At 44.8% G+C, this 13,433-nt stretch overlaps 1 pseudogene; it reads right to left on the bottom strand.

Moving 5' to 3' along the window:
• Positions 1-2,735: 2,735 nt before the first annotated feature.
• Positions 2,736-5,603, bottom strand: LOC146174560 (uncharacterized; annotated as a pseudogene).
• Positions 5,604-13,433: the final 7,830 nt, after the last annotated feature.

Below are 13,433 nucleotides of genomic sequence, written 5' to 3'. Positions count from 1 at the left end.
CTTCTTTTCCCCCGCCGCAGAAGTAAGCATATTTTTCTTTGAAATGTCCGTTACTGAGGACGGGCAATAGTCGCATATTAAAGACACAAATTTGACGTACACGTGTGAAGGAAGCGACATGCTCATGGCGCATTAAAGTAAGCAGAGCACATGACACTGCTGAAACTATGCGACGGAAGATGGAGCAGCGAAAGGGTTACAGCATAAACAGTCCGTGCAGTTGGGTTAGCAATCAATTACGATTGGCTTGGCAGCGCAGACTGCTAGCAAGCCAATGGGAACGGCTCAGCGATGAAGTGCCACAACAATAAAGATTAACTAGCAGAACACACTGCACCAGAGAAATATCTAAATAGGAAGCAAGGGGTCATCTTAAGGCAATTCCATATCAACTGCGTTTAACCACCCCACATTTCCCAACTACGTACAATCCGCACTGAGCCTTCTGTGCAGTAGTGGAAGCCAGCTGAAATAAAATCAGTTTCTGCCATGCAGCTAAGCATGAATTATGAGATGAATATGACATTATTTGCAGCCGCACAAGGCCTACATACAGTTGTGCTTGTTAACTTTAAGCATAAGTATTAAAAGAACCTGTTTCAAAATAATATTTTATTCCATCTTTATATAGCTATCATAGTGAGCACAGATAGCTACCATTATACTAGCACAGCAAGACATTGTTTCATGGGCTAGCTACGTCACGAAGCAGTGTCGCGACATGCTTGTTTAAAGCTTTCAGCCGTTTGACCTGCGTTGCTTTTGGGTGGGTGGTTCTTGACACATAGTCCCCATAAGCACTGCACAAAGAGGTCAAAGGCAAAAGAATCCAGGCAATATTACAGAAGCCTCACATGCAGCTGATAGCAGTTGAACATGTTAGTCCCAAAGGCAAACTGCATATCTAGCTTCACTTAAGGGAGCAATTACACATGCACACCCCATTAAAAGTTCTCGTGAAGAAGTAGGAGTAGCAATTGAGCATAAAGCCTCAAAAGGGAGACTGTAAAAGTCATTCAATTTAAAACCTGTAGATGCAGACTGTGCCATTGCCCATGGCCCAAACTTATCAATATTTGCATGGTTTCTAAAATTATAAAAGTGCTGTTATTTCAACCATCATATGAAATTGGTCATAATAATGACGATGCTATTTCAAGTCTATAAAGCTCATAAAACGCAAATATAGATTATGCATGCAGTACTATATCACTGCTCACAGTGAAAACCATGAGTCATTAAGCTACAAAGTTCATGAATAATGGTTTTTCAAAATGACTTGAAAAATTATATTCTGGTTTCAGTTAAGTAAGAATTCAGTCTAGTTCGAAAGATAGCATAAAACCTGGCTAATCTGCACTTCCTATTTGTAATTGGAGTCCATGACATGCAAGCACCATCCTTTATATCACAAAAGCATAAACTATTGTTATAAACAGCACTGGCTTGAATAGACGTGCACTGTTAAATTAAGCAGCTCTATAGGTGCACAGTTAAATTTTTTAACGCAGAAGCAATACTACCCACATTCGTGGATTTTATCAGGGCATGCTGTTCTCTGAGCAACTGTTAGAGAAGAAGCACCCCACCAGTGGGTTTCAAACCAGTGCCACCTAGAACTAGTTTCAGGCCTGTTCACTGCCGCCGTGACGTCACGCGTCTTGACCGAGCCGCGCGGAAGCGGGAGGCCGTGAAGCGCAAATCATCGCTTCTGCGGAAAGGAGTGGTCGCGGTTTAGTGCCACACGTATAATAGTTTTATTTTGCCTTTGCATTTTGATTGGCGCTAATGTTAGCAGTGCATATTGCTTTAAAATCCGTGCTCATTTATCTGGAAGGCAATTTATTATTCCACTAAATATAAGATTGTGCGCCATGGAACATGTGGCCCAGCAAAGTAATGAAATAAAAAAGGTACATTTAATGAGTCTTTATTAACTCGCACGCTTGCCACATACACACTATGTCCAGAGAACGCATATGGAAACATTTATTGCTCATTTTGCTAACTTTTGCAATTTCCTCTGTTGAGTCTGCGCTTTTATAGCCTTCACAACATCAGTCTTCATAGAAACGTAGTTCTTCAGAAGTGTGTTTGCTGCTGCCACAAGTATGTTTGTCAGCACAGTGTCAGGATGGTGACCATTGTTACAGACATCAAAATCCTCTGTTTCACAGAGATGTCTCGTGACAGCCACAAGCAGCTCCCTCTGTTTAGGTGTTGCATGAAAACGTGCAGCATTCACTTTGCTGGTAAGCTGTTCTAAGACAATGTGGGCGTGTAAAACCACATTAATGACAGCCGGTTGCAGAAACTTCACAGCGCCTCTCGAGAGGTTTTCGATTAGGAGATTCCTTTCAAGGTGAACTTCCTGTCCTCAGACGTAATATTCATGGCACAATACTGACAGGGCAGCTTCTTTAACGCGGCGTGGGCGCAAAAGCCTGCGATGTATGTTATAACGGACAGAATGGACTCTTTATTTCTTATATCACAATCCGACACCTTTATACCATACTCCTCTGTCAACTGAGCTCCGTCAAGTGTTTCAGCACATGGCTTCTGCAGTTCCTGCATATCTGGCAAAACCAAACTGTCTTGTAGCCTCAGTTTTTTCTCTGACTCAAAGACTTGCTTATTGAAATGTGATAATTTGTTCCAGACAGCCGACGGTACTGTCCGAACCTTTCCTCTAGACTGTCGGTCTGAAATTTGTCCAGCAACACAGTCGAAATTCAATTCTTCAAGGCAGTACCGGCACAGTTCGACAAGCGAGTAACAAGTCAGCCGCAGCGCTGCGTGGGTTTGAGTGGCTAGTGCACCTGTATCCATCCGGATGTCTCGCCATGTGTCCAACCGGTCCACAAATTTATTAAGAAATTCTATCTGCTTGTCAGTCAAACTCCTTACTGGATTCTGAAGCGGATCTCTTAGGCGCTGGCCCTTGGAGGGGCTTTTCACGTTGGCTATATGCCACCACTTCAGTATTAGGTCAATGAAATGCGCTGTCCCTGCGGCGTAGTTCAAATTAAGGTCGTTTCCGCGCATATTTAGAGCCTCCACCACAAATGAACTAAAAGCTTTTAAATCCAGCTTCACATTCTGGCGCTCAATGTTGGATGGATGCAGTGCTTTGTAGCTCAATCCATAACCAAACTTTGCGACGCTGTGTTGCTCCGAAGCGTGCAAGTCTCGAAGAGCTTTGAAAGAGGCTTCATTAACCCGAACTAACGGAGATCCACTAGGAAATTCAGGGTAGAAGATGCACGTTCCTGGATTTTTCTGGTTCAACCAGTTGTTTCGTATGCACTACAGAAGGTGGACTGGGTCTACTACATAAAAAAGGGGTCTTGAATCGTCCACTGGGTGAGGGTACACGATGTCAACTGTTCGTGTTTTAGAAAACAAGGACATCACTTTTCTGTTTATGGAATTGTTATCTGTTATTACTGCTATGACAGTAAGCCCTGCATTCTCGAGCTCCAATATTGTCTTTCTTAGGACTGTGTGCAATTGGACTGCTTCAATGTTCGATACTGGCAGAATGCGTGCGACATCCTTGTGTGATGATAGCAAGGACTGCGTCATAAAAACATGCGCAGTTTTGGCTGCTTCGGAAGAATTAGAAGCTGCCCCGGTCACCGATCCACCTTCGTACTCGAAGTACGGCTGAATATGGATCTCGTCCATCATTATAGTGACAATCGTTTCATGCGGTTTCAGGAGGCTTGATCGCTTCTTCACATAACGTAAAAACCCTTCGTCGTCCTGGTCATTCGCTGGGTTGAGGTATTGCGAACAGATACGCATGAGTGTAGATCAATGGGGCAGTGCTAACTTGCCAGCACTGCAAATGAATCGGTAGGCGTGTGGGGAAACAGTGTATAGAATACTGGAGAATATTAAAAGCTCAGCAGAGTACCGTGCTGAATCATCCTTCTTGTGCAATAGGTCAAGTTGCTCTTTTATAAAGCCGAGTGCTTCTGTTTTCTCTTGCGGCAAAAGATCATCACACCTGAGGCTGTCCAGCAAAGAGAAAAGCAAGCTGAAACTCGCTTTGACTTTTTCATCCTTGTCGCAAATGTCTGGAGCCTTGAAACTTCTCATACTGTCTAGTGCAGTCTGAAGGCAGCGCGGATCGTCCAGCTTACACGGGATGAGCAGGTCCTTTACAGGTACTTTCACTTTCCTCCAGAAGGCCGTTACCTCCATGTTCTTGCTAACAATCACAGATCGTTCGACCTCTGGTGGATCTTCACCCTCTATGTGAACAATGAGAACAGCATGCTCTGCTTTTACTGACATCCAGTAGGTGGAGAGATCGAGGCTTCGTAGGCACGATACAAAGTCTTCATATGACTGAAGCTTATTTTGGCGCTCTTGTTCTTCGTGCGATAAGATGGACTGCCGAATAGCTTCTTCTAGATGTGATGCCTCGCGGCGTTTCCTCTTTGCCTCTGGCTCCTGGCGCACTGGTGCGCATTCGCTCAAATAAGCAGGGGCACTGCGTCCTGAGTAAGCCGAGTAGCGCCCATGGGAGCTTCTATTGCCCTGCCGGTTCTTGGATCGGTGTACGTAGTAGTCGTCCTTAAGTACTCGGCCTTGAAATGGAGCTCACACACCTGCAAACCATTCACAAAAAATAAACGGTATATTACAGGCCTTTTTTGCTTCACATCCACCTCACTTACTAAGCTATAAAAAAGAGGCTATTTGAGGTGTCTACATGGATAAAAATGCGGCTGAAGTAAAGCCATACATATTTCTAAGAAATAATGAGGGGGACTGTGTAAACATGAAAAGACACTGATTTTATGGCACTTTTTATCCTTCGACAGTCATTTTTTTTTTTTAGCCCACGCTGGTTCTTTATCGACGAAGCGCGCTTACTAGCAAATAGATTCCAGAACAATCTACAAATTACTTCGAGCGTGTGCGTGAACTGATAATACATCCTGGCACCCCTGGAAAAAAACGACACCACTCAAGACTTGAGCGATTTTATAGCGATAGCGCGTCTCATCACAATAAAGCGCCGCAGTCAAAGCGAACGTTACAGAAGAGAAATAAACACCCGTGACAATGTCAAGTCTTACTGACTGGCAAGTAAAAAACACACAAGAGATCATTATATTCGCTTCAGGAAAAAACATCTCTCAAGGCATGCGCGCGGCATTATGAAGATATCGTGTCTCATTACAGCAAAGTGCCGCAGTTGAAGCGAACATTTCTGGAAAGAAATAAACAGGCGTTACAATGTGAAGGCTTATGCTGGCTGGCAAGTCAAAAGCGCACTCGTTATTATATCGTTATAGTAGAGCAAGAACCGGACATGTTGGAGGTGGTGCTCTTAATATGACTTAAAAGTAGTATAGACGTACACATACCTTCGGATCATGGAGAGAACGGATATCGACGTCATCTCGACGAACAGCACGCTCCCACTTTCCTCTTCGGTCGTCCTTTGGGAACGAGAACACTCGAACCTTCGGCCCATTGTCGTAATTGCCGCGACAGTTGGGCACGCAGCATCGCCCCATTACGACAGTTTGCAGGGGTACACTACGCGAATATTCAGCGAACGAAACTTTTCACATCACCACACACCACTTCACAAACGCAGACAAACACGTCTTCTCCAGTCGCAAACAGAACCAGTTCAAAAAGACACCGGCATGCCACGATAGGCCGCGTCAGGCTTAGCAAATCTTGCTCTCGAGAACGGCGTGGGCATGTTCGCGCGAGAGGAGGCGTTGGTCAAAACTGAGTGACGTCAGAGGCCACGACCAGAGAAGTGAGCAGGCCTGATAATATTCTAGAGGGCGCTGTTCAAACCCAGGTCTAGGCCAAGAGATCAGCTTCAGTGGTCACTACATTAGGCCACTGTGACACTTTATTAGCCAATTTTTATTTTATTAGGCCTCCATCCTAACAACAGTCTAAAGCAACCATTAGATATTTAGCTTAACATGGCAAGTCGGGGCAAAGCTAAATGAAGCAAAACTTAGCTAGACGAGTGCTAAATTTTACTCCTGCGCTTATAGTCATGCTTAGAAAAACTAAGCTGTCATTTAATTTTTCTGGTAAGTCTGATGGGAACACCACAGCAAACATGCACTCTTACTCTGAACAGGATCAAGCTTTTCAGGCGTGAGTGGCAGTTTGGCTTCAGCTCCAAGCTTGATTTTTCTCATACAGGCTTTGCCAGTCACACTCCTATTTTTGGTACTGTGACTGACCATAGGCAGCGGAGAAGTTCCCTGGCAAACATACTGTTGCTTCGTGAAGCATTTATCCAGGTCCACCTCTCCGCAGACAGCATGCATCCACTCCCGATGTGGACCTGTAAGAAAGAATTCACTCGATTATTGCAAAATAGTTTAGTTAAATGCATTTCACTCGTGAAAAGAATGACAAAATGATAGACTGCCCTCAGATTGAATAAAGTGGATTAATTACCTTGTCATCCACCACAGTGAGCAGTGGAACATCTAGGTGCTGCGCAGAAATTACCGCAGCAGGTTCCTGAAATTAGCAGTAACACATGTCAGTAAAGCATGTCACTGGCAACTTTCCTGCAAATGCCACTTCACAAATCGGCCACACCATCATCCCCTTCTGCTTGCAATTCCTCTTCTACTGGTCATTCATGGGATGAGCCACTACTTGTCACCCACCCAATATCACAACTTTGCTGTCATTTAGAACTTTCTCGAATTTTTTTTTTTTGAGAACTGGTCCCTAGCCATACAACAGTTGTCACCCATTGTATAAACACAAAGTGGCACAACTTTGATTCAGAGACAGTCATAAAGCACATTAAGTGCAGAAATGATGGCCATTACATGCAATGCTAACACAGCCAAACATTGTTGAACTCAAGTTCACTGGCACCACCAGCAGTCTTCAACAAAAAAAAAAAGTTGGTAGGCAGTGTTTCTTAATCTAAACTCTTTCCTAAATAGACAATACATTCTACTGCATAGTTACTCCATTTACTCCATGACTGCATAGCTACTCCGTTTACAGTCAGACTGCTGTGGATGACCTGGACCACAAAAATACCTCATTCATTACAACATAACATAATCCCTGTACAAGTTTACCATAGCTATAATCACTAGCATATGAATTGTTCAAGTCTGCACAATATATGTACTGTCACTGGCTTTTAAATTCACATTTGTTGCTGAATGTTATTTTTGAGCCTGTTGTCTAGTGATGCATTATTGACTATTGAAGCATAAAGAACTTCGACACATTTTAGTCGGGCTGCAGGTCTCATTTGTTTAAAAGAAAGAGCAATGGGACACCATGTGGCCTACCTTTCAATACTAACTAGTACAGTACCAAAATAGAGCAGCAGTGTAAAAGTTGAGAGTGTGACCTAACGCAGGGATTGGATGGGAGGGCATGCCGACAGACATGAAGTGATATGCCATCAATGTTGATTGAAAACAGCCAATTAAAAAAATTCCCCCCCTCCCCCCCACAGGAACCGTCCCCGCAGCTTTTGACCCGACGCTAACAAAATTTCAAAAAATGTGCACTCCACATGAACACATGAATGCTCAATTCAGTAGTCAACATGTCTTAAGAAAAAGATTTTTGTTTCGCCCCCTCCAATAGAAAGCATCTATTGTGAAGTAGAAATAAACGAAAAGAATCAATCAACAACTATCTTACTCCATTTGATGGGCCAGGCTGCATGCATCGGGCTGCAGTCTCTGTCAGGTTGGGAGCAGGCTGCTGTCTAAAGGCTCTGGTGTGTTAAGTCGAGTGCTCAGAAAAAATGAAGTCAGGCTTTGAATTAGAGGCATGTCCGAGTTCAGTGCCACTTGAGTCCATCTGACGTGCAAAGCTGAGGATACAATGCCCTGGTCAGATTCCAAGGCCTCCCCTGTCCCTATGCAGCTTCACAACAAGTATTTTGACCTTGTCCGAAGCTCCACTCCACAAGAAACGGAAAAGGATCTGCTCCAGGCAGAACTTCGTCTGTGCCGACAGAGGTGTTACGCCGGCAACATAGGTCAGCCCCGAGAACAGGAGGGACCGTGTTATAGTGACCCGAGCCGTGAGCGGACACAAAAGCTTCTCATACTCTCTTTACCTAGATTCAATTTTCTCTGGATTAGAGGACCAATTCCTTTCTGAAGCACCTTCCGAAATAAAGTAAAAACCAAGGAGGCAGACTTTAGCCTTCACGGGAAGACCATGAGCAAGCTGAGGACTGGATGGTGCACAACCAGAATAGAGGGTGGCACTCTTCAACCTGTTAACTCTAACCCCACTCGCTTTACAGTACACCTCCATGACATCCAGAACGGAGGAGACTGAAGCCTCATCTCGGACGACAATGCTTATGTCATCTGCATAGGCGGAGAACCTGGTGGTAAAGGAAAACGAGCTATTCGACTATCACGAGGGAGCCTTTGTAAGAGGGGTTCAAATGCGAGCACATAGAGAGCAGGAGATAGAGGAAATCCCTGCTGAACTCCATGGCCCACATCAAAAGCTTCCGAGGTGCAACCTTGCACAGTGACTGCTGAAACTGGCCTGAAATACAAAACAGTGGCGGTCGCGGCATCGGTACCTCTGGAGGCGGCAGCACTTGTGTTGATGCAAATTTTTCTGAAGTTGGTGGTTGCAGTCGTGAATGCAGTTCGTGTCGGCACACCATCGTATCGTAACTCCTGCCTGTGTGTGCTGCTTGCACTGCCTGCTTTCGCTTCTCCGAGCGTTCGAGCCACTGCGTCTGCGCTTCTTGAGCACCATGAAAATTGCTCGAATGAAAGTTATCTTTGAAATTCACAAGATCGTTCCTGACACTGGAGCCGGAGTGAGAACGCACGCTGGAGTGGCTGGTAGGCCGTCCGCACACATGCGACGATTTGTGCTTCTGCTGCATGTCGCCGTGCACAGAAGTGTGATGCTGGAAAGTTTCCATGCTTTGAGACGGCCGCCCTAAACTCAGCAGGCGCAGCTGCAGTGTCAGCGTCTCTGGAGGCTGCAAGTGTGGTATGTACAACTGTGACTGTGGTTCCGTCTTCAGCTGCACCTCTGCCTGGCGCTGTTGTGCTGAGCCACCGAGCACCGAAAGTGGCGCCATCTCTGCCACTGCCTCGTTGTACACCGGCTGGGGACGTGCTGGTCTCGAACCTCTAGGCGCAGCTGCTTTTACTTTCTGGCCTGCACCAGAGACCACGAGTTTGCCACGTTTGCTTGTAAAAATTTCACACGAGAGAGGCGCAGTCATCTCTTTCACACCATCTACTTTTGCCGTCAAGAAAATAGTTGGCTCCCTTTCATGAGCACAAAAGCAAACATTTTTCTGGTTGAGGTTTTGTGTGACACCAGTCGACTTCAGAATTCACAAGCCTAGATATGTGTGAGCAATTGCAACATCTAGTTCTCATCTTGCACAAAAATGTTTTGTTACTCATCAGTTCAGTTCAGTCGTGTCCGACTCTTCGTGACCCTATGGAGCATGTCACTCCACGCTTTCCGGTCTCTCACTATCTTCCTAACATCACATAACTTCATCTGCAGTGCCTCGAGGATGCCATCTAACCATCGCGTTCGCTGCCTACCCCTTTTCCGGCGACCCTCAACCTTTCCCAACATCAAATCTTTCTCCAGCGACTCCTCTCTTCTCATCAGATGACCAAAGTAGCTGAGCTTTAACTTTAGAATTTGACCTTCCAACAACTCATACTCATACAACTCATACAACTTTGTTACTCATACAACTTTCTTTATATGTACCTTGGGCAATTACTGCAACATGCTGCCATCCAGGGCCCTGCATATATAACACAGACACACCATTAGAACCATAATAAGCCAGGTATTTCACATTTCTTGCGCTTATAATAAAATTGGGCTTGAATTCTTACACATTTTCAGGCTACGCTTCTTTCTAATATCTTGCAGAGACCATCTTGAATGCTGGATCTAAGCACTACACTTGTTTCTATAAATTGTACAACGAATTGACAATTTATATTGTCCAATAAATTGTCCAATTGCCCCATCTTGATAATGCAAGCTTATCCCTCACCTAATTGGTTCCAAAAGACATCTTCGAGCCCATCATGGCGGGCTTGCAGCTGTGCCTTTTCCCTCCGTACTTGCTTGAACTTCTGCATGAGGGTAGCGCTTTTTTTCTGCTCCTCAGTCAACAACTATAAAGTCAACCTCGTCTTCAGAACTTGAGTCCTCTGACATCGCCTGTAAATTCATCCTCATGGCCTTTTGAATTATATTTGCCGTTTTTTTGCTGATACAGCCTGCAGTAGCATGTCTCACATCATGTGCTTATACAGTACAACCTCGTTAATTCGAAGTCATCGGGACCGCGAGAAATCTTCGAATTAAGCGGGTTTTCGAATTAACCGAACACACCAAGAAATAAGACTTAGGCAAAAAAATTCGTTGCAGGAACGTGTTACCTTTATTCGGCATATTTTGAATTACTACTGAAAGTAATCAGAGATGCTGGTTTGCCGCGTCCGGTAGTTTGCGGCTCCTAAGGTCATGTTCTCGAGTTGGTCAAATAGCCGAAACATCTCTGAACTTCCACCGCGGCACTCAACAAATTTGCGGATAACGTTCAGCGATCCGATAACTTCACCAAGAGCAGATGCTCGGGGAGGCTCGTCGGTGTCATCACTGTCATCGCGCATGTTCGTGATCTCACTCTCCAAGTCAGAGTAGCCAGTCTGCTCTTCGCTCTCAATGTTGATATACTCGGCAAAGCCGACTGCGTTGGACTCATCCTCTGCGCAGAGCGCATTGATGCGGTTGCAATACTCTGCTCCTTCTTCGTAAAGAGTAGTAGTACATGGGTGGTCTGCATCGGCATCAACAGTGCTTTCACTCGAAAAACCAGCGTGTTCAAAACACCGCCTGATCAATGTGGGCTCCACTTGTTTCCAAGCGTACACCATGAGGCATATGGCTCCGAGGAGGTCGCTGGAGTACTCCTTGCCATTGTCGTAGCAAAAGAGCATGCGCTTGAGCAGGTGGTACCGATAAATCTTCTTAGTGTGGTGAATGATGCCTTGGTCCATTGGCTGTGAGATCGAAGTGGTGTTCGGACTGCACTGCTACGGTCACTGCACTGCTACGGTCACAAAGCTAGCACTTCTGCACAGTCCCGCCCAAAAAAACTGCACAGTAGCCGACCCCTAACCACAGCGCACAACACAAAGAAATGGCACAGGCGAGAGCGGCGCGGCGGTGGTGGTGGCGTACTTGCAGCGTCGGAGGCACGGGGGAAGAGTGGGCGAAGCACACCAAGGGATGGAGTGGGGGCGAGGTCACGTGATAAAAACCGGTATGCCCGCCGTGTTGCAGTGAAGCACGTCTTCTCTGCAGGCGCGTGTTTCGGCGGTGCGCGAGGCGCACTGTGGACCGATTTTTGTGCAGAGAGTGCTCCGGCTGGGGCGCTTCGCCTATAAATCATCACCATTACTATGTGGCTTTGCCTCGCGGCTCCGTAGGGCCGTCGTTTCGCCGGGTTTGCGGCGAAACATGGATCAGGCATTGCCGCATAGCAGTCCAAATTTTCGAATTAACCGGGCTGGCGCAGGCCGCCTGTTCGAATTATCCGGCCAAATTTACATTGGAAAATACGAGACCGCAGAAAACCTTTGAATTATCCGAGATTTCGAATTAACCGAGTTCGAATTATCGAGGTTGTACTGTATTTGCAGCATGAAAACAAGGCATAACAGAACAGAGACCAAGCTTGATTGCAGAAATGCTCTAATGAAACAATATATATATAGTACTAAGCATAGCGGTAAAGGTACACTAAACATGGTTTATTCAGTATGCATTTACTTTAAATAACTTCAGCACGCAGGAACCAAACAAGGGTTCAGGGGCAGCCTCAGTTCGCAAACCAAGGCAACATTCTGACAATTCCCCTTGTCGTAATATTGGCTTCACTTGCGACTGAGGCTCCCGCTACCCTTTTCAGTTCTTTCTTATTCTGTATCCATACTTTCCCCTTCATTCTATTCTGGATCTTGAGCACATCTGGAAACTGTAAACAAGGCAGTCACTGAAACTGAAAAAAGCATATATTTTTTTTATTCGGTGTGTTTATTGGGAAATTAGTAGTGTAAACATTTACCTGAATGTAAACAAAAAGCAGAAGAAATAACTGCTACATGACATCTATGGGATCCAAACTCATGACCTCCACTCAAGTGCGGCGCTCAACAACTAAGCTACGGCGGCAGATATTGTCTAGATTTTTTGAGTATTTATCTCACAAGTAACCTAACTTTCAGTTTTCATCCATGCCACCCTCAACCACAGCAATGTACGAAGGAACATTCTGACGTGCCTTTATGCTCACTTTAAAAATGTCCAGGAATGCTATGAGGTTCCCTTTCAGGTAATAAAAGAATGCCATGACATTTCAGTTTTCTACACGTGGTAAACATGTATGCACATATTATCTTGTCCCCAAAGCACACGGCCCACTATTGTGACAACAGCCGATAAAGACATAAAGAAGTGTTGTATGTACAGTCATGGACAAATTAACCTGCAGTGTTGGAGCAACAAGCCTGGGGTGATCACGCATGTTAAAGACATTTTCAAAACTAGTGAAAACACGATCAAAACTAATTTTTGTGATAGCCAAAAGCATACTGGCACACACTAGAAGTACAGCTGCAGGACGAAACGAAGAGAACGTTCCTTGGCACACTTAACATCAATATTATCTCAACGTGCACCTCTGCGCCCTTTTGTGTCTATGTATTTCTGGTTATCGTCTAGAACCTTTAGCACCTGCATGATGCTAACTTTAGCTTGCATATGCCATCCTCAGTCTGAAAACAGCTTGTCCATGACAGTACAATAACAAGCATTTGCTGCAGCATGTCGTCAGAGAACACTAACACAATTTGGAGCTTAAATTATATAATCGTGAAAAAGTTCCTAAGATTTGACAAAAAGAATTGCCCTATGCACTTCTCAAATTCAATACAAAATTCACTGTTGCGATAGGCAGCAGCAATACAAGGCCAAATTTATCTCTGTACATACATTTGTTTTTTCAATTGTTTGCTACTGATGTACCTCGTCGAAAATAATTCCGGAACGGGCATTTTTTTTTGTCCATTCGCTGAATGAGATCTGTCTTTGCTACTGGAACACAATGAATGAGAGAAGAAATAATGAAATGTCATTTAAACGACAGCAAAGCCAAGACAAGCTATGAAAATGTAAGAAAATGTATGTTCCTAAGGAAGCGGTAATATCAGCATTCCGAACCTGTTCGGAGTAGTCCAGCAGTACTTCACAAAGGTAATTAACAAAGGTTAGGTTTTGCTTATGAGGCTTAACGTCCCAAAGCAACTCGGGCTATGGGAGATGCCGTAGTGGAGGGCTCTGTATTATTTTGATCTCCT

The sequence above is a fragment of the Amblyomma maculatum genome, chromosome 11 (genome assembly GCF_055883805.1).
Source record: "Amblyomma maculatum isolate TAMU_Amacu chromosome 11, ASM5588380v1, whole genome shotgun sequence".
Classification (NCBI taxonomy): Eukaryota; Metazoa; Arthropoda; class Arachnida; order Ixodida; family Ixodidae; genus Amblyomma; species Amblyomma maculatum.
The sequence above is the reverse complement of the archived record's forward strand: the minus strand, read 5'-3'. Positions and strand labels throughout refer to the sequence as shown.